We start from the raw sequence: 20,978 nt of genomic DNA on the forward strand, positions 1-20,978 counted from the left end.
CACAGGAGACTGAAAGACCAAACATATCACTCCTTGCCACTCAGGCATTCTGTCAAAAACTCTTGTCTTAGGTCTTAGGAACAGTCTCTGCCTGTAGCAGAGAAAGCTACACTTCGCAAACACTGTTCCTTTTGAATGCCCCTTAATAGGAACAAACTAGAAAGTGTGAAATCCTCTCACAAACAGATGAAAAATAAGTAGCCAAGTAGTACTTTCAGAGCCATACTGACTGATTCTACGTCTTGAGGGTCTCTTACTGTTAGATGCATTTCAGCATCTTACTATATTCAGAAAGAACTTTAGTCCTTTCAGTGTTGTTTAGTTCATTTTTATTTACTTGTAAGTAATAAGTGTTCTCCAAGCACCTGTAGGTTCAAAACTTTCTAAGTAAGGAGAACAAAACAGAAAACTTATTGAAGGAAATGCTTCTGACCATGCAACTGAGTTGAAAACCACATCCCCTTGCTGTGCAGTTGTCACGCTTTCACATCCACTTCTGCTGCAACTGCATCCTGATGGCTTTGCCTCCTCTTACCAAAGGTCTCAGAACAGGAACATTCTCACTATATGTGCTCATGTAATCCTTATACTTTACTGTGAGGCATTTTTGTATTACAGAAAAGGGAAAAAAAAACAACCTAGGAACATTGTGCTTTTAAGGAAAACAGCCCAGAGATTATGATGATGACTAACAGTAACCTGGGCACTTGCATAACAAATTTTGTGAGAAAAATTTCTGCTATGTGTTTTTTTCACATCAGGAACATTTGTAACACACTGGTAACCCTAGTGCTGGGAAGCACACAGAAAGATAAGCAAGTGCTCTTTACTATACGTATATCCAAACACAGAGGTCTTGATTTTGTTTGGGGCTTAAGACAAGAGACCACACATTTCTTAATATACAGAAACAATACATCTGACTGTATGAATGTTAGAAGTGATTAATTAAGGAAAAAGAAGTAAATTTGTTAGCTTTCAGTTTTTTAATACATCACTAAACTTGAAACAAGAGTTCCTTTTATTATTTCATGTTAGGAGGATGATTTGGGTTTCCTGTACAAAAAGAGTTGGCCTCTCTAGTCCATGTTCTCTGAAAAACTGATGAGCTGTTTTTCCCTACAGGGAAACTAACCTATATCCCATCTCAGTAAATCTACAGTGCAGAAGCATGTCTGAGTCCTTCTATATCTGTGTCAGTCTGGATGTTACAGCCAATATAACACACAACATTTGTGAGATGATATTTCAAAGTCTGGTGTATTGTATAACAGGTTTTCATTTTTGGTTGCTTACAGTGTACACAGCTGGACAGACATTTAGCACAAATGTCTTTTGTGTTCCTTCTGCTCTGGATACACTCTTGCACCAGAAGAACATTCTTACTGATAACCAATATTATACTCATGGGAGGGACAAGAGAAAAAAAGTCATGTAATTTATTAATCCTGCTGCCTTCATGCTTCTGGAGAATACCAATTGTGAAGTTCACTTTCTGCAAGCCCATGCAAAGTAGAAAGCTTTACTGTGAACTGTGTCTGATTCCTGAGTATGCACAGTGCTCCAGTGCACAGGAGAACACATTACAAAACTAATAACAGTTCTAAGTAATGGCACAATTTTCCCTTTGTGAAAGAAAATAAGGGAGAGAGGAGAAGGGGTCATGATACTGACAACTGAATCAGAAGTTATCTGCAGTAAGTAATAAATGAAGTGACATTAGCTGAAGGCAGTCAATACCAGGCAAGCAAGCACATCACTTTCCAAATGTCTGTGAGTGACCAAGAGCAATGACAAACATAAATGTTTGTCGACTTCATTGGAAACACAATTCAATTCAAACTCATCAGCTATACTGGAAAGAAATCAAACACATCCTCTACTAGAGAACAAGAAATAAAGTTCAGTGGTAACAAATCAATGACCAACTTAATTCTTCCTCTTATATTTTGGCCATTCATCCTCACAGAGTTTTCATTTCCTATTGCAATATGTATAAGTATCACCTGTCCCACATACCCCCAAATAACTTTCTGAGTTCAGCCACGAAGTTCCAACCTTCTAAATCCTTTCTTAGGATCTGTATCTGGCTTGAAATCCAAGAGAATGTTGCCCACTTACAGGAATATACATGAGGAGTAATTTAGAATCACAGAATCATAGAATCAACCAGGTGGGAAAAGACCTCTGAGGTAATTGAGTCCAACCCATGACCCAACCCCACCCTGACAACTAGACCATGGTACTAAGTGCCACATCCAGTCTCATCTTAAAAACCTCCAGGGATGGTGACTCCACCACCTCCCAGGGCAGCCCATTCCAATGTCTTGTGTACACACAAGGAGGAGTCACCATTTCCAGACCAAAAACTAGTCATAGCAGTCTAATACAAAAACAAACAAACAAACCCCAAAACAAAATAAAACCCAAACCAAACACCAAACAAACAAAACCCCCAAATAAAACAAACAAAACCAAACAAAAAAATCTCCCAACACAAACCAAACCAACAAAAAATGAAGTGAAACTTAGTATTAAATTGCTACTTACACAGAGGTCTGGATACAAAGTCAGCTTAACTCTCCATTCTTTACTGAGCAGTTAAAGTGCTAACATACTAATAAAGGCTATTTTTATTTTATTTACCACAGCAAGCTGCAACAAAGCCTGCTTGTCTTTGTCATGAGCCACCTTGTAAATCTAACCCTCCAAGCTTTTATTATTCTGCAGCTTCCTTAAGCACCAGCCTGACAGGCAAAGCAGTTGACAACTTCAGTTACTTTGGTAATGTTGACTGTTAATGCCTCTACCACTCTCTTCACAAAAAGCAAATATCAGTCTGAGAGCCACTAAGGTATCTTGCAGACATCACTCCAACACTTCACTCAAACACAGTTCTCAGGGTCTCAGCATCATCCTTTCATCATGAAGCTCTGCATAACTATTTCCCCCATAATTATTCATATGTTTCTCACTTCAGTTGCTTCTTGTACTCCATAAGTGATCTGGATTAAACTATTCTTCTGGTCCATCCACGGATCCTTCTGGAAATCCAATCCAAAATACTTAATTTGGCATTCTTCACTGGATAGGATGTTGGAAAGAAAAACATGTTTGCTCAACTCATTAAATGTTTAATTAGGTAATAAAATATTATTTTATTAACTCACTTCAAGGGTAGTAAAAACTCTTTAATTTTGCAAATATAAGTGAACTATTGCAGAATAATTCTATAAAGACATCTCCGCTGGTATACCCAAAAGCTTTTCCAATTACATTTTTCTAACTAATAAAAAAATATTTTCTTTCCCTAAGAACTCTGTCTTGACCATGTCCTTAGGCCACCAGTGGTGCTGGAAAGTTCTACAAAATCACTTTGGTTCACTTTGCCCTCAGGGGAAGATGAACCAGCAGAGAGGAGAACACTGCTTTTCACAGTAATCTGGTGACTTTTAAAGTATGCCCAGGCAGCAAACAGCCATTTGGCAAGCGAAGTCTAATGCAAACAAAATGGAGCTAACTCCCAACTGCAAGTCAACCTGGTGCACTGAAGAGGCCTTTAATGAGACACTGAAGTTTCCTACTGTTGTGCTCAACATGTCAGTGATTTCAAGATTCACTAAGATTAAAAATCAATAGGACATATGGCTACATTGTGAGTAGTTATATGACTTTGCTGCACTGTCTTTGAAAATCTAGACCCTCAGTTCCTGCTCTGTATGTTCAATTAATATTTTATTTACGCTTTAGCATAAACTTTTGCCTCAGAAACAGTATTTCTTCAATATTAAATGACTAATTTTTCATTTTCATTTCATTCTCCAGCATACATCATGCTTACTCTAATACAATTCCACTCAGATTATATCCTTTAGAGTTTACCTGTTCAATCTTGCCAGTTATCCTATTTTCTGATTTTAACGAAATTACAGTTTGAAAAATTTGCCCCCTCCCATGGTGACTCACCAAGAAAATAGACTGAGATTGGAGAAATCTGTCTTCCTTTAGGTTTATAATATAAACAATGACCTTGATTCACAAGACTTTCTCAATTATATTTACAATAGACTTTAACATGCAAGGAAAAAAAATTCAATCAATTACAATTCACTGAAACATATCCTGACAGTAGAGGTTTACAATTTGATCCTGCAGTTCTGCATGTACTTGGCTTCATCTAATTGCAAGGTTTCTGTTGCTTCCACTGAAATTTGCTAATACAGACAGGAGACAGTACTAGGAATGAGCTCTTTGACATTCAAGAGCAGACCAATGAGTTGGATTGGTCCCACTCAAATTTGGTGACAGGAGTTGTCTCCAGAGGATCAGACACCTGATACAGTCTCTGCTTATCTGCACACCAAAAAATCTGTCACTGCACAGATAAAGGTCAGAGACTGCAGAGTATTTACACGCACAGGCACAAAGGATCAGAACAATGCAAACCTCAGACTTACTCCTCTTCTAGAAAATTCTGAGATTGGGGGAAAACTTTCTCCACAGAACAAGGAATATGGGGGTACAAATATTTGAGAGCATCTTGTTCTTACATTTTCTGTGAATGAGCTACTACTCCACTGAATATCACTGATGAGAGAAATGAAATAAATCAAAAATCCACAACTCACAATCTCCTGAGGACTAATGATAGAAACGAATAGGCTATATGATTATCCAATTTATTTTGGATTAACTTTACACTTCAGGTGAAGGGTTTATCTGCAGTACTATACTTGTTCTTGCCTTCCTATTTTTAGATGACTCCATTTGTTTCCTCTGTGACTCTGCTGAAAGGATACCATCGATCACAGCAATTTATAAACCTGCCTGACTTTCATGCTATTTTAGAGTGTCTCTTTTTCCTAGGAGAACATGTCTAATAGGTAAAATTCATATTAGTTACAAGCCTAAACATGTTTAATTTCTTTAGCATTTCAATATACTTCTATTTTATCAAAATATGAATCATCTCTATTACCCTCCCACACCCTTAGCCTAGGACATTAAAACAGCCTTCTTATCTTAGGGCTTCACAGTTACAGACTAGTTTGGTAAAAACAAAAGATGTATTTCAATCAAAATTCTAGTAAAATATACTAAGGAAATTATTTTAGAATCTCACTGATCTTACTTGGCAATTGAGGAAAATTATCGTCTCTCAGAAAAAGTAAGCCCTAAAAGCAAATCCCTACCTCCAAATATTATAACTGATCTGTTGTTCAAGAACAAGCACCAAACAGACCTTCCCAAGGCATGCATGAGGCTGGCAGTCAGGTAATTTGCACACAGTTGAATTTATGTATTTTAAATAATTCAATTAAAATTATCTCAGATTAAGGTAGATGACTTTAAAAAGAATCTTTTCCATTTTGGTAAATGATGCTTCAGTAAACATGCCCTGTTATTGAAGCACCTGGGTAAAGTGCTTCAAATAGGGACCAAAAAAAGGTGTATTTAGATCCCAAAAGATAATTAGGCTATGGAAAACAACCAGTACATATAGGATGATTTAAGAGATGACAGCAGAGAGAAAAATGTGCTTTTTATAAATTATTTGAATGAAGTACTTGCAGGCTTTGAGTACTTAAAAGGGGCCTAGAAGAAAGATGGGACAGAGTTTTTAGCAGGGCTTGTTGTGACAGGACAAGGGGTAATGGTTCTAAACTGAAGGAGGATCAATTCAGATTAGATATTAGGAAGAAGCTTTTTACAGAGGGTGGTAAAACATTGGCACAAGTTGCTCAGAGAGGTGGTGGATGCCCCATCCCTCGAAACATTCAAGGTCAGTTCGGATGGGGCTCTGAGAAACCTGATCTAGTTGCTGATGCCCCTGCCCTTGGCAGGGTGGTTGGACTAAATGACCTCTAAGGATCCCTTCTAACCCAAACCATTCTATGATTCTAAGTACAGCTAGACCCTTAAGGTATTTTAGCTGGGATGCCAGGAGCCACAGAACTTTTATTCAACTGTATTAATCTTCATGGGCCATTGATGCTTAAGGAAAAGTGGAGGAATGACACCAAAATATAAACAGGCAATCAAGTCTTGTTCCTACTTGTCATACAAACAATATTTAAGTAGAAATTCCACATACTGAATCTTTTGGGTATAAAAGTTTAATCAGTTCACTTTCTCTTGGTCTTTTCAATTTTAGTTTAACGTTTAATCTGCTGTATTCTGAGTGAGAGGTGGGTTTAATTTTGACATCTTAGAGCAGAGCCATCAGAGCCATTCTTCCACAATGAGTAGCAAAAGCAACAAGCAAGATCGGTCGGAGCAAATGTTGCTTCCTTTTGGAGTTGAATTGGATAGGATTTTCATCTTGAAAACTGTTTTTCACTACAGAAGAATCTGCACTTCCACTGCACAGAGGTCTGTTGGAACCATGCCATTCCTGAATCACATCAATTTTAATGAAACTTTTTTACTAGGTTTAGTCAAGAGAGAGATTGCTGACTGCTCCTGAAGAGTTGCTTGCCAGTAGTTAGGGGCTGGCACCGTGTGGGAGGACAGTCAGTTTGAGTTGCTATGGATATGGCGAGTGCTTTAATCATCAGGCTTAACTGGAAACTCCATGGGATTTTTCTTTTTTTTTTGGTGGAAATACGAGTTGAGCATTTCAAACCAAAACCTGGAAATGATACTGACTGACAAGTGCAGATCACTGAGGGATTATGCTGATGTTGTAGCACTCAAAACATTTACTCCTTGTTTTATGTATTGACATTTACTTCTGCATTAAGACCTATATATTCGAAAGGTCAAAAATAAGAAGGTTGCTTGCCATGGTCTCCTGGTGAGTGCATATCCTTAGAGATGGTGGATTCTCTTTTTCTAAACACCACTCAGCACTGGAGTTCAGTAGAGCCTACACCCCATCCCTAGAGTCTTGCATGAATCTGGGTGGAAAACTGCATATGGTGAGATTTCAGGGGAGTCTTTCTGCAGATGATCTCTTGTTCTTGAAGAGCTACTAAAGACTACAGGCACGAGAGGAAACATTCTTCTACATTTTTATGTCTCACTTTAAAATGAGCACTTGAAAGGTTTGTTTTATTTATAACTTTTGGTTTTCTTTAAAAAGTGCAGAAATAGTTCTGCATTTTCTTGATTGCAGATGAATAAGCATGACCTTTCACTGAACAGACCTGTATGCTATTCTCATTTTAAAACCATGGGGCACATTCTGTTCCTTGTAACATCAACTAAACCAATACAGATTTGTTCAATGACATGGAAGTTAAGGAGAGTACTGTCAGAAAATAAATCTCTGCAGATACCCCTCCATAAAGCCCTACTCATTTATGATGACAGACGGAAAAAAGTAAGAGCAAGATTTGTTCCTGCCTGAGAAGTTTCAGCACTCCTCCCTAAACTGCAAAGAGTCTCTCAAATTTGTGATGACTGCGTGAAGGCCAAGTCCAAGCAAAAGCAGCTATTCCTGCTCATTTCAGAGCTGCTTGTGTCCACTGCTCCATCTCAGACTCCTGATGGTCACAAAGGGCTCCAGAAACCTGGCTGTGACACATACGTCACTACAGGACTGACCTGACAATCTGCATCTTAAGGGCCACATACATGGTTTTGCCTGATGAATCCCTCTTCCCCTCCCCAACAGAGAAACTGAACCCATTTCTGTACTTCTCAGCAGGAAACTCCCTAAAGCACAGACAACCACAGCCAAAGAACAAAATTTTAACATATAATCTAGAGTCTTTTTGGCTTTTAATCTAACCACATTTATTATACCAATAGATGCTTGCTCTGGCATTTCAAAGCAGAGCCTAGAAAGACAAAGATGACTTCCACAGTGTGTAATGTCCAGTGAACAGGAGTACACTGGCAAGGCTACAAGTTTAAATTAAGGGGAATTTCTCTGTTTGCTTAGTCTGTTCAAGGCAGTAAGGAAACAAACACAGCTCTTTAACTAAACTTCTTTAGGAATGATAGATGCTTATGAAATGTTGCTAAAGTACATTTTAAAAACAGACTTAAAAGAGGTAGAGAATACAATATGGAAAATGAGAGCATAAGAAAAAAGTTACTTACAGGACAGCAAAAAGGGGCTGATGAATACCAGAGATGCCCAGAAACAACTGGAACATGATCTCAATGTCTGGCTTTTCAGCTGACTACAGCAAAACACCAAGGGAAAGCAGAACTGTTGCCAAGAGGGAAGACAAACTTGCATGCATTTAAATTAAAGGAACAGATTACAAATTCACATAAAGAAGCACATGCCTTGCAGGTGGACTTCTGGACTTCAACCTTTCCATTCAGGGCATTTCTGGTACAAAAATAAGTCCTTACACCCATGTCATTAAAGGAATTCTACATCCTCCCATAACAGAGGGCAAATCTCTCTGCAGCAGCAATGCTGTTATATTCACCCCAAAGGTGGCAACTGCTGCCTGGACATAGTGTAAGCAAACAAGCTTTGGCTGTCCAATGGCATTCTGCTATCCAGCAGCATTCTGCTATTCAAAGAGAGAACATGTAACTGGCATAAAAACTACTTCCACGTTGTTTAAGATAAATAATACTTTCCCAATGCATTTTCAGCAAAGGCAAACAAGTTAAAATTTCAGCATCTGCACACAGATTTCACAGCAGACAAGAAATCTGCCTGGAAATAGCCATACTGCTTAATTTTGTATTAGCTGTCAGTTGACTTGCCTGGAGAACCAACTAGCCTACAAGAAGAGGGTCATCTAGTACGGCTATTTGGCAATCTGCCCAATTCTGCCTTCCCTAAACCTGGAAGTTTGTGATTCAGGTATGCCCCCAGCATCCACGCCATGGTCTTTCTTCAAGAGGGGCCAGGCATGAGCTACGGGAGAAAGCCACTGCTTGAGCTATGCCAGCAGCTCTGGCTTCTATCGTCTCCTCAAAAATAACCTGCTGTCACATAACTACCAGAGAAGCAAACTGCCACTGGAAAAGCCTCCCTGCTTTTAAAAATCAGGAAGGCTGAAACAATTTGAAGCCATAAGAACAAAAAAAGCTTCTTTTGTGCTGAACATGTCAGCAGGGTAAAAAGAGGAAAGGAACACTGAAGGAAAATTAACTTCTCAGTTAAGGAAATGATTCAATATTCTGTGCCAAGACAAGACATTCTCCACTGATGTTTTTCAAGGGTCAGTCAGCCACAGTTGAGGGACTGGGGGGAAGGTGAGGTTTTATTTACTATCAAATAGGTTTCTTCAACACAGAGGACCAATGCTGAGTAAAACTTGGATGCCGTATATCTAGAGCAATCCCACAGGAGTTATGTTCCTCTAGATGTACACCAGGGCAATCGAGATAGTGATCTTAGTACAAACTGTTCACATCAGCAAATTACTTAGTTACTAAAGTAAAAATGGACATTTCAGTGGATGTCAGTGGAAACATAAAGTCAGGTAGCAGAAATAGAAAATAATTTGCCTAGATACGTATTCCTTTTCTATACAGTGTCATCTCTATTTCAAGTATTTAACCTAGACATGAAAAGAAGATAAAAAAGGAAACAATTTTGATTAAATGGTTCTATTAAGCTAACCTTCAAACAATTAATGTATTAATTTGGGTACCACACTGAAATGAAACCACGCTAAAGTCTACACATATCTATTAAACAATTCAGCACTTGCCAAATACAACCTTTTCTTCCCCATATCCTCTCTCGGATGAACATTCTTCCCTCTGCACTTTCATACTGAGAGATAATACTTCATGAAACCCTGTACAAACTTTGCAAAGAGCTCAGAGAACCCCTGCCCTTTTCACAGGTATTAGTTATAAAAATGCTGTACCAGAAAGTTAGAATAATAATATGAAAACCAGCAATGTGAAGTAGATACGGGTTCATCATAGACAGATGACTGGATTTCAAAATATTTCAAAATAAACTGTAACACTTCTCAGCTTCCACCTCAACATTTCTGCAACAGTAGCTGATACAATTAAGAATGCATAAATTTACAGAAAAAGCACAATCTTCCCTGAAGCTTTTAGCACTCTGTAAAATTAGTTTTCTTCTCGTGCATATTGATTATGGCCATTTTATTGTTTTGCTTAATTAGCACTATCTGAAAAAAACTTCACCTACATAACTGCCTTTGACCATTGGTTACAAGATATGCTTCATTTATTTTAGTATAGCTGGCAGGGCAAAGTAAAAATGGGATTCTAATTAAGAGCCAGGATCTGAGGAGACTACAGGGAGTAGTGAATTCACAGTATCTGTGAATACAGGGAGACAGAAAATGTTATCAATTTCTACCCGTTCTACAGCAGCAGAAAGTATGTGGTTGCCACCATGCTGATGCTCACAAACAACTCAGGGTAATGCAACGTCTACAGCACCATTAGCCCCCCTTCCAACCTGTTTTCTTCTCTTCTCTTCCTCCCCCCCACAATAAATCATGCCTGATATCAGCAGGAAAGCATAAAATTGTGAATGTTATCTCAAGTTAAAATGCCATCTTGTTCTGAATCTGTTGCTCACCTGAAGACCAAACCCCATGCTTTTATTTCAGCTGATACATTACTGGACAAACTGTGTTTTTAAGTGCTTTGAACCACGTCCTTAGTCCAAAATAGTTTCTTTGCACATGTCCTTTCAAACCTGACATTTTGTGTGTTTATTTTAGCTGCCTTAGAGTTACCTAAGTGCTGGGGAGAGGAAGAAAACAACATGCACATACAAAAGGTCTGTTGATGGGTTCTCTCTTTCCTATTTTGAAGTTTAAAAGCGCATATATCATACATATTTGCAGCTCTCCAGCGTTTTCTACTAGCTAAAGGATAGATTTTTCTGAGTTGTTACTGCAGCTTCCAAAACCATTACTCAGAAACCAAATTTTTACACTTAGAAGTTCAGCAAGTGACATGGTGCCAGATAAATTAATGATCTAAGAGCTTCCTAATATGCATCAGGATGCTTTAATGAAAGTTTGCCTACTACATATGCAAGGACAGATTACTTGCTGTAAACTTGGACAAACTTTGTTGGTCTTGCAGCATCGAGAGCATTCAGAGTATCACAAAAGACATGTTTGGATTGTGTAAAGTCCATTCGGACATGTAATCATTTAGTAAACCACTTTTGCATTTCAAGAAATTAATTTTCCAGATAATTCTGCTGAGACCCTTACTTACTGACTTTTTCTACCATAAGAAGTTCTATTTATTAATTTTTTAATATATGAACAAAGTATTCTGAACTTGAATTTGGTGCACTTGAGAAACTCAGGTTAATCTTTTTATAGACTGACCAACCAAACTATCTTGTATTAATTTTTAAAGAAATCAAAATTAGAACGTGAGATATATTATTGGATCAACGTCCACAAGGTTCTTGGGTTTATAAGATGCATAGAAAGGCATTTCAGGTTATTTTTAATGTGCATTTATTTTGTATTATTAGGTATGGACAGCTCCACATCTCCTATACCGAGGAGATACGTTATCCAATTTATTTTCTCTCTGAATGCTCTTGCCATAGCCATTAAGGTGAGAAGACCAGGGACAAAAAGAAGTTCTCTGAGTTTCATTGGATATGAAAATATTTGGGGTCACCCCTACAACTGATAAACCCACACTTTTCTCTAAAGCAAATAAAGGTGGAGTTAAGCACAGTGCAAGCAGCCAATTGCGAAGTCTAACTTTTTGTGGACTGTCATGATAAAGGCCCACTACTGCCCCTGGAACTCCTCTTGCCTTTTTTCTTGTTTCACACACCACAATTCTTCATAGCGTTTGGGAGTGGGTTTTCTTCATTCTTCAGCCAAGAGCATGTGCATGTATGACAAGAGCCACAACACCTTTGCTTGAGGTAACAGGCCTGCAAAGCATACAGAGGCCAAACTGAAGAACTAGATGCCAAAATTTCCTCTCCCAAGTTGGATGCTTCAGAAAACTGCTTCAACCTACAAATTTCATACACGAAAGGACAACCACTCAGAACTAACCAACAGGTAATATCTGGGAGAAGGGCATGCCTAGGGATCCCACTCATCACGGACTTTGCCTTGCTCTGGGTTGTCAGGCGGCATCTGCATCTACCCACCGCTCACTTCAGCTAACAAAGTCATCACGTCTGCAATGACACCTTCAAATCACCAGGCACAGTTCATTCCTCCTTTTGAAAACATGCCCAGAGGAATGTGATTTGAATAAAAACTGCCTTGAGCTGCGGTCTCCTGCATGAATGTTTTGATCAGCAGGAAAGAAATGAAGTTGAGCAATAGCACTTTACACTGTGCAGAAGTATTTTAACTGAAATGCTGCTCTTTTGACGTCAACTGAAATTTTGCCCTATTCTTTACACTTTAACCTCTAATGCGATGCTCTCTTTGAGGGGGAAAAAATGTATGCCACTGAAGTTGGGAGTCAGGACTGGCATTAGTCAGGCCACCACCTGAAACACAGAGGAAAAATATTATGCTTTACACCTAAGGAAACTTGCTTCTGTAATTTATGCAGTGACTATTTTTTATACAAGAAGAAAGAGGCCTTGGAGTCAGGCCAACATTCACAACTTCCACATTTGCAGTTGAGCACCATAATTACTGTGCTTGTTTTGTTCCCACAAACCATGAATTCTTACGTGTCCTTTTCTCTAATTAGCTCCCAACTAGCTGAATAAAATCTGTCAGCAGCACTGAGCTTTTAGAAAGGGTTAAACCAACATGAGCAAAACCAAAACAAAATCAAACCAACCCAAAACACTGTATGTTTACACTTAAAAAGCATCGACCATGCTGCATGGAACATGCTGAGTGTTTCTATGAAAGAATATTTTCCTTACATTGCCAACATTACATTACAAAAATACTGCTAAAGAAAGCACTCAGGAAGACCCCAACAAGACACTGTTCTTTTGGGGACAACAGTTGCAAAACATCTTAGGACATTTACATGCTTCTTGGAACTGAAAGTGAATGAGATCAATCACAACACAGACCTGCACAGTTGTAATGGTCTCTGTTGCTACACACTATGTTAACTCACCACAACTAATAGTTTGATTTTTCCTATCTCCCTGATGGAATGGTTAATAGAATTTATCCCTGCTAGTGATATAAAAGGAAAGGAACAAGATCAAAAGAAAGTTGAAGAGTCAGTTTTCAATTGTATGTATTATTTGCATGTACCAAACTCAAACAGAGATTATTTATTCTGGAAAGAATTTTAGACAGTTTTAATACAACTACACTCAGGGAAAAAAATATGCCTCTTGCCAGCCTTTGGTGATGTTTAAATACATGGCATACATTAGTTTGTGAGGAATACTGGGGTTAAGAGTTCTGAAAAAAGGAAGTCAGTGTAGCTGTTAGACACACGCACAGCACTAAACAGACCACTAACGTCCAAAATAAGCAGAAGTTATTCATGCAATTATTTTGGAAACTCTAGGCATCAATTTTTGGGTTTATCATTCCTACATCACATGTGTCTCCTACTGCCACCTCAATCCCCAAACACTGACAAAGCTGTACCAAGTTCAAGAGCTGGATCATCACATAGTGAAGCCTTTATGATGCCTACACTTCATCATGAATCATACATCTGCACTTCATCATACATCAGAAAATGCCTCTTGTTTTGTTCCCCTCACCAAATAGAAGGCTGATTTACCCAGGTTCTGAAAAGTCTTGCTCACATTGCTCTTCTGGAGAGAAGTTCTCAGGCACATACCAAGATAATCACTGAATTTGAAGTTAGTGAACTCTTAGTAACTGCTAAGAAAACAGTGATGACCAGTTCTCAAGGCAGCATAACTGGATAAAATGAAGTGACTTTTTAGAGACAAACTGACCGTCCTACCTCTCTGACAACAAGGAGCTGTGTTTTCTGGGAGAGACTTTGCTCACCTTATTGTAAGCCAGCCTAGCAAATTTCCTCTTCAAAGTAACATTTTTAGGGGAAAAATGTAATACCAAACATTCAACAGTGGCCTAAGAGCAAAAAAGAAGTGTTCTTGTTATAACTTTTGTTATATACTTTAACACATTGGAAACTGAGTCCCTTTAATTTTAGGAAGGAAAATAAATTCTGCCATTTTCCTAACTTTCTTTCACATTTTATTATAAAGTTATTCTTTCAGACTACTCATGGGCAAATTTTAGATGATGTCTATCTGCCCATTCTGTATGGATTCTGACTCTGCTGCTGAAGAAAAGCACGAGCTTTCTGAGTTTTTCTCGATGTCAGCTGAGGAGGGTAAAGGAACAAATAATATAAATGAGAAAAAGTACAAACTAGTTCAACTTTATGCTTTTTAGTCTTCTAAAAAATAGTTCTGTGTATGAAAATAAATTAGGGTCACCGTTTCTGGAACAACTAAAAAAATGATTTAAATCAAAGCAAGGAATCTTACTTGACTTTGCTGAATACTTTCTGAACAGATGGGGTACATGAGACATGAAGAAAGGTCTGTGAGGAAGCAGATTGTGGTGGTTTCTTAGAGGCCACATTCCGCTGATGCTTGCTTCAGAATAACAACACAGACAAATTTCAGGATAGACTAAAATGTCTGTCTCCTGAAAAAAAAGAACAGTCATCTCTTTCACAGTGAAAACAAGTTAAGGAAACAAAGTTCGTCTGTTCAGATGGGAGTAAATGGATGAGGTAGTCAGGAAGAAATCAGTAACTTTCACTTCCAGCACTGGTTAGAACCATCATCTTCACCAAGCAGATTTACAAGGCCACAGGGAGAGACTGGCATAGGTTTGAACTCTGGTACAGAATCAGTCAAGATGATGATTGGATGTGAAACATGTTTTACACTTCTCTGATGTAAGAAGTCAGTCTCTTGCCAATGAGTCCCGGGTTTGCTGTATGGGGTTTAATTTTTTTTCCATCTGTCTTTTTGCCTAAATGAAGATGTATCCAGTGTCTTTGGCTCATTTCCTGGTCCTGCTCCCAGAAATTGCTCCACTTCATTTTGGACCTGAATACAAGTTCTTTGAACTTACTTGATGCTGGAACACTAGATGGTATTATTTCTTCATTTTCTGAAGCAGAAGGAAAACTTCATTTTTGTTATACTAAACTCCCTCAGCTAAATGTTTGCTGGAATTCCATTCTGCCTTCCTGCTAATTACTGCTATGGTTTCTTGCCAGCTATCATTTTGAAAAGTCAAATACTAGCTTCCAGATGAGCAGCAATGTGAAAGACAACAAAGAATCATTCTAAATAAAATATATGGTAGCATGAAAGGAAAGCAAATGTTTTTCTGTTGGGACAGTTGCCTACAAGTCCTGGCTAAGCAACTGCCTTATGAAGACAAGGTGGGGTTCTGTCAAAGTGGGAGTTTGTCCACATCTCAAAACCAGCACACTTTTCATCATGTCATGGTTCACTTGGTGGAGAACAGCATTCCTTCATTCCCTGTAGGTGTCTGAGAGGTGTCAAGAGGAGGTGTCTGGGACAGAGGCAGAAGTAGAGGACAAAGCTAGGTTGAAAATTTGGTGATATAAAATCATAGAGTAATTCAGGCTGGAAGTGACCTCAGGAGGTCATCTACTCCAACCTCCTATTCCAAGCAGAATCAATAATTAATTCAGATTACAGTCCTTGAGAATTCATCCTTTCAGCTATTGAATATTTTCAAGGATGGAGACTCCACAACCTCTCCGTGCCAGGGTTTGACTGTCATCATGAAGAAAAGACTCTTCCTTACCTGATGTCTGAATCTGTCCTGTTCTAGTTCATGACCATAGTCTCTTGTTCTCCTGCTGTGCAACTCTGTAAAGAGCCTGGCTCCATCCTCTCAGTAATACCTTACAGCTATGGGACTGCTGGTCATAGGTCCCCCCAAGTCTTCTCCAAGTTGAAAAAGCCCCAGTCCCTCATCCTAGGGCTTTTCTTTTCATCCATTCTCTTCCCTGACCAACTTGGTGGTCTCCTGCTCCAGTTTATCAACATTCTTTTGGCAAGGCAGGAGCAAAACTGGACAGTCTTCTGTACACAGTCTAATGAGTGCTGCCCAGGATGTTTACTCACCTTCCTTGGTGAGTAAAGTTTGGCTTGCACAAAGCAGAATACGACAACTCATGTTACCAAGAGTTTTCAGGTTGAGTGGCTCACCCTGACAGGTGTGCAAAAGATGGGGAACTATCCACTGATCCAGCAAGATTTTGTATTCTAAGAGTCTCCACCATTTGGAAACTGGGCACGGTGACAGATTTCCAGTTCAGCTGTGAGACATATAGAGCAGAGCATGTGGTACTCCAAATCAGGCATCAAAAATCAGCTTTTTTATTCTGAACAGGACTGGCACCGAGTCTGGTTTCCAGACGGTTTTCTGTTGTCTGTTTCTGTTGCTTAGAGGAACACAGCAAAATCAGACAGGGAAGCCCTTCCCCACAGAGAAGTAAGGAATCAGGGAAGCTGAAGTAAAAACCTGAAGAATAAGGTAATAATTAGAATATTACATCACTTTCCATGTCAGTTTTCTCCAGTAACGAACCAGCTATGGAAGCTCTCACTTTTATGCTAAACAATTCAGTGTTTGACTCTTCTGTCTGTAGTAGCTTTGGCTGGCTACAGTCTTATTTATAGTTAGATGCAAAGCAATCCATTAAAATGCTTGTTATTTCTTTATTAAAAAATGTGGTCTTTTAAAGGACAGCTCTTGTTTACCATCCCCTCAGATTTCAGTCAAACTTCATATCAGTGTTTGTGTTCTATACTATACAAAGTCCGATTTCTTTTGTTCTCTGTCTGCTTTTGATATTTAATTTTTAAAACTGTTCAATGACTGTATTAGGGTCTGGTTTAGTTGTTTCCATATTTGGAATTGTTCCTTACAGCTCACTGATCTCACATTCATTCATGAATCTCATTAAAAGTCAATGGGAAATTTCAGTTTAAGAATGTGATCTTTGGAGTAGCTCTGGCTTCTAAAAGATGCTCAGCACAGCTGAAGAGCACATACTTACTAAAGCAGGGACACGACAAAGTTTACTTAAAGGACTGCTAACTATACTCACCTCTAACTATTTGTTGGTGTTCCATTTATTTGTTGTACTAATTGTCCTAACAAAAGACAACTCAAATACAAAGAGGATAATGTAAAACAATAAACTGAAGCACCATATACAGTGAAATGCCTTTTTAACTCGAAGTTGTAGCACTACCCACCATTGTACTGCATAGCTCCAGTACATAGGAGAAGTTGATTGCATGTCCAGTTTCTGTAGTTATATCCTTAAAAACAAATACTTAAGCACTCTGTAAAACTAGGCCATAAATGCTTATTTTATTTTTTAATTTATTCTTTAAAAATAGCAGATGCAGGCTTAAGCAAGACTACCAGGACGCAACAGGTCCAAATGTTTAACTTTCTCTTTTTAACTCTGCAGAGTACTGAGTATTGCTGACTTCTACAAGTACTGGGGAGACATAAAGTCATTCAGCAATTTAAAGGATTGAGCACTGTTAAATTACAGAAATGCACAAGACCTCATCAGAAGGGTTTCTTTCACTGGGGAAATCTTATCTAACAGTAGATTTTTCCCTGACATCTGATTTCCTGTAATAGATGGGATCACATTCTTGTGGGTCTTTTGTGCTGCTGTGGCCTTGCACCCAGGCATCTGAGCAGACAAACAGAGCAAAGATACAGCAAATTATAAAAACAGGATTCCCTTTGGTGCTTATACCATCCTGCCTAAGGGCATGCATAGGAGGCTGAGCCTGGGGCTCACTGTTGCTGCCAAGCAGCAGTACCTGAGATACAGGAATCAGGGCAGGAATTACATTACTCTCTAATTCTACTGCTTTTTCAGCATTTGCCTCTTGACCTTCGACTCATCTCACAGTTTCCTCACTCCTTACCTATTTTTCTCTTTACCCTCCATCTTACTGATACAGAATTCGAGGTAAAAAGCTTTATGAGTTTATTACTTTTTCCTGTCACCTACAAATTACTTGGTTTGAAGCAGAAATCCAGGAAATCTACAGACTGTGGTAGCCAAAATGTCAAACTATCTTTGCAGAGACATAAGCAGCATATAGACAGAGAGGCAGATTAACCTGTGCTCATAACCCTTCAGAAACAGCACTGTAAAAAAGCAAATGTGTGGTTGCAGGACCCATGAAATACAAAGAGTGAACAGGCTGCATTTTGAAGGGTAATTTAATTTTAATCACCGGTCAGAGATTTGCCGAAGGCAGAGAAGGTCATTAAGGCTTGCCACTGTCCACAGCACAGCCATGCAGATGCCAGTATGTCAGTAAAACACCTTTTTTCACATGCCCTAGCACAAGGTGGACACAAGCAGAGCCACGTAGACATCAGTAGAGCTCCAACCAGCCCTATCTGCTGATCTGAGACCCAGAAAGAGCCATAGACTCAAAAGGGGAAGGTAGGGAAAGTGGTCAAAAGGATTTAGTGTGTCCTCTTATACTGTAGAGCCCATTGTGCCTCTTTGTCACACAAAAAGGAAGAGAGGAAAGAAATTTCCCCCAAACATCAGTATGCAATCTTCCACAGCTTGCAGTCAGGAATCAGCAAATTCACACAGACAGACCTAGGTCTGCGTGAGGTTACAGCTTATTTCTGTGCAGGTTATCGTACTGTGCACGGGGCTTTTAAAGCACAAATATAGTTTCTGACATCCTACCTAAATGAGTGGAGTGGTCACCATAGTAACACCTGCATCACATGGCACTGAACACCTGATACCAATCAATCTTGAAAAAATCTTTTTAAAGAAACAGCCTCCTGGAAAACTGCAGATGAATATTTCTTGCTAAGACTAAGAAGATGCTCTTTTCAAAAATGAAATTTTACCTTATCGTCTTCTCATCTGACTCTCCCTCCATAAAATCCCATTCTCTATCAGCTTATAAAGGTGATAGAAAATAAACAAGGGCAATGTTTCTGTGCTGAGAATAGTTACAAACAACAAAGTACAGCTGGCACATAAATGATACCTTGCATTTTTTCCCAGAGCATGAACTGTGGCTTCTGAGAATACAGCCATGCTCTGGTTGCTGAAACAAAATATCAACATGCTCACCAAAGTGTCTCTCCACCTTCCTAGGACACCGGATTTCCTTCAAATGCTAAAAAATCCCAGAAATTTCATCAGCTTCTTTCTCCTTTTTTGGTTTCCAAGTCTAAAATTCAATTTTGTTGATTAGCATTGTGTTCCTCTCTGTGGGTATAAGAAGAAGAGTATGTTTAAGGAAGTGAGGTTTGCACTTAGCTTGATACTGAAGTGCATTCTGCCACCAGCCCTCCAGACACATCCAGCAGCCAAAGAGCAGATGAAGTTGCTGAAGTCCCTAGGGTTTTTGGCACATTGCTGTTTTCTTACAGCTCAGTTCCACCCTAACAGCCTATCTGTGCTATGACTGCTCCTCTGCCTCTTATTACCCTAGCAAGAGCATTGCTACAGGTTGATGAAAATAATCCCAGCGAAAAACTCATGCACAAAGTTCCACTAGTCTCAGCAATATTTCCAACATAGTCTTGCTATTTCCTATTTTATTCTATCCCAAATTATCACTACTTCCATTATTTCAAAGTCTTCTGTTTCTTAGTTTTCCTTTGAAAAAGACTGTTCAGATGGCTTCAATCTTTGTCATCTTCCATTCCATATATATTTTCTTTTTCAAATAACTCACAGTTATAATCATCTATTCTGACAGTGCCTCTCCTTTATTTCATATGATTTCAGAACAGGAGAGCCACTGAATCTGTAAATGCCATTGACTGACAAATTTTGGATATCCAACTCCCATAAAGCTAGTAACAAATTTGCACAGAAATTCTTTCAGCATCCTAGAGATGTGTGTAAAACCAACAGAAGTAGACACTGCATGAGTCTAAGGAGGGAATTAGACATCCTTTCATAAGCCTACTGAATACATTAGAACCTGCTCCCCACCTTGCCATTGCTGACCCACCAGAACAGATTATGTGCACGTGAACTGCTACCACAGGTTGTTTGAGCTCATCTGGGTGACTGCACACTAAAGATGATTAGGAAAATGCTTCGACGACTCATTTCCAGAGAGACAGTCATATCTGGAACTAACTACTTAAATCATCAGATGGTCACTTAGAAAAGATCTCACTACTGCTGTTCAAGAAGAGTGCTATCAAGATTTTGTAAGAAAGGAAGTGCAGTAATTGTGTGATTATGGTATGTATAAGTCACTTTGCATGCATCACAACTGAAATGTCAAATCGTACTTGTTTTGTGCTTAGGTAGGAAAAAAATCCAGTTGTCTCCAATTTTAATATAATATGGGCCTCTACCTAGAGGTGTGTTTCAGAAGAAAAGCGAGGAGCAGAGAGAACTAAGATGCATGTTACTTTGAAGCTAGAAAAATAAAGGGAATTAGCGGTATGTAAACATTTGTGGCAACTGTTTTCTGCCCACATGTTGTCATGCAAATAACTCTGAGCAGCTGTACCAGGTATTTGTGCTGTCTGTAACACTGTACAAGACAGCGCTTTCTACAAGTCAGTGCTAGCAGTCACGCAGTCCTGGTACATATTAGGAAGCCCAGCTTTAAATCTGCTTTCATAGTGTGGAAGTTACATTTATTCAGTAGTGGTTCTGATGCATGTCTCACAGTAAATGGCATTACTGTTCAACAGGGCAACAGACTGCAATGATAGAAATATTCTCCAAAATCAAAATGAAGAAGTCAGTAACAGTTTATTGGGTTTTAAGGTGTGCCAGGGCCCAATTATGGTTTTCAAACTGCAGAGGAATCAATGGCAGAAGAGATCTATTGATTCCATTGATTTTGGCCAGGATCGGAGACCATACTTCAACTACGACCAATATCTTTTGCAAAGATAAGTGGTAAGGGAATATCAGGAAAGTGCAAGTGAGTTGTCACAGCAATTGAGAAAGCTGTCAGTGGCTTCATGTGATTTATCAGCCTGTAAGAAACTGCTCAGAACCTCCCCTGCCCAAATCCTTAGTTTAAAGACAACAGCGTAATCCTTGCAATGAACACA

At 38.9% G+C, this 20,978-nt stretch overlaps 1 protein-coding gene across 2 annotated transcripts in view; it reads right to left on the bottom strand.

Annotated features, from left to right (window-relative positions):
- PKIB (cAMP-dependent protein kinase inhibitor beta) overlaps positions 1-19,092 on the bottom strand; it is a 29,488-nt gene extending 10,396 nt beyond the window's left edge. The window contains exon 1 of one of the 2 annotated variants that reach the window (XM_018077838.2): positions 19,018-19,092. The gene's annotated coding sequence lies outside the window, so the exon portion shown is untranslated. Of the gene's footprint in view, positions 1-8,049; positions 8,073-19,017 lie in introns of those variants that run through there. The other variant, XM_018077839.2, reaches the window with a different exon arrangement.
- Positions 19,093-20,978: the final 1,886 nt, after the last annotated feature.

The sequence above is a fragment of the Manacus vitellinus genome, unplaced genomic scaffold, assembly GCF_001715985.3.
Source record: "Manacus vitellinus isolate BGI_N305 unplaced genomic scaffold, ASM171598v3 scaffold_4_pilon, whole genome shotgun sequence".
NCBI classification, from domain to species: domain Eukaryota; kingdom Metazoa; phylum Chordata; class Aves; order Passeriformes; family Pipridae; genus Manacus; species Manacus vitellinus.